Source organism: Galeopterus variegatus, unplaced genomic scaffold, assembly GCF_000696425.1.
Source record: "Galeopterus variegatus unplaced genomic scaffold, G_variegatus-3.0.2 Scaffold637, whole genome shotgun sequence".
Taxonomy (NCBI): Eukaryota; Metazoa; Chordata; class Mammalia; order Dermoptera; family Cynocephalidae; genus Galeopterus; species Galeopterus variegatus.
In genome coordinates this window covers 461,398-462,953 of record NW_007726748.1, presented here as the reverse complement: position 1 = coordinate 462,953, position 1,556 = coordinate 461,398, and positions in this window count along the sequence as shown.

Sequence of the window (1,556 nt, the reverse complement as noted above, 5' to 3'; positions counted from 1 at the left end):
ATAGCAAGATTTAGTCATGTATGCAAGATCTCTTAAATTCTTCTAATCATTTGGGATACAGTAGGGAACAAACTAGATTAAAATAAAACCTACTGTCATTAAAATAGAGCTTATATTGGGAAATAAATTAAAAGGATATAGTATAGTGATGTAAAATAACTAGGGACTATGGCACTGTTTTACTACAGGGACAGGAAAGGTGACTGGGAGCAATTAACATTTCAGTAGTGATCTTATTGGATAAGAAGTAAATTGCAGGAGGTCATGTGTGAGATGGGGTTAAAGGTTACAAGAAGAAACAGAATGGACAAAGACCTTGTGGTTGACAGAAAAATGAAGGAACCAAAAAAACTGATGGAAGCCTCTGAGCTGGAATGCACTGAGAGGTGTAGAGTTATAAAAGCATATGCTTAAAAGTTTGGATCAGGTCAAATAATTCAGGGCTTTGTGGCTATGTTAAGAACTCAGCTCTTTACTCTAAGAGCATAAAATAATTATTGAAAGACCTCAACTAAGTAAATGATATGATTCTTCTTAAAATAAAGCACTCTACCAACAGTGGAAAGCAGTGGTCTACAAAGCAAGGTATGCAAGCTGATGTGGTGGGAGGAAAGAAAAATATAGAACTTCTATTTAGGTAGTTTCATTATTTTAAATTTATATTTTGTATACTATTTAAATAATGAATCAGCAGACCTGTATTGAGGTGCTGCTTAGAAATAACTTTCTGTAAGTGTTAATGATCAAAAGATGGGTAGATACTTATGCAGATGAAGGGAAAACAATTTAAGCAGTTACTTCATTAGATACATAGATTATGGTAACTCATATTATGTTGATGATGACTAACATCTGGTAGGATGAATGAACAAAAAAGATATTTAAAGACAAAAGTCAATTTCTGATTATGGTCTAAATTAAAATGAACAGCAATTACACCAAAATATTTTCTAGTAATAGTAAACATCACCTTGACAATAAAAATTCACGAATACTAAGTTTTACAGATTTCATGCCTTTTAGATTATGCTTATACTGCTTTGGAAGTCAGAAAAGATGAAAGAATCTGAAAAAGTTAAAAAGTAATAGTAACATCTTAAAAGATTTAGGAAAGTTACATGATTCTTGAGGTTTGCAGCAACAAAGAACAAACATGGCAAATACCAATCTTGCTAAATTATAAGTAACAGCAGCATGACAATAAAAAGAAGCCTCATATGTGGGAATTAAGAGAGAAAGGAAGGCAGGAAAGAAAGACCACAGTAGTGCCACGATACATCAGAGGGAGGGAACATTCCTAGGGCTACAAATTGGAGTGGAGGGGAGAGAGGGAGGGGGAGGGAGGTTGGAGAATAATGGGGAGGGGACACAGGGTACAAAAGTAATTTCTGGTAATGGGTACACCCCCAGTATGAATCTGACCCTCCCATCATGGGCAGGATGGGGAACAATTAGCTTTGTATCTCATAAATATTCATAATAAATAAATTAATTAACTTTTTTTTAAAGAGCAAATCATATTCATTGTAATAAATCTAGTTTTTATAAGATTATTC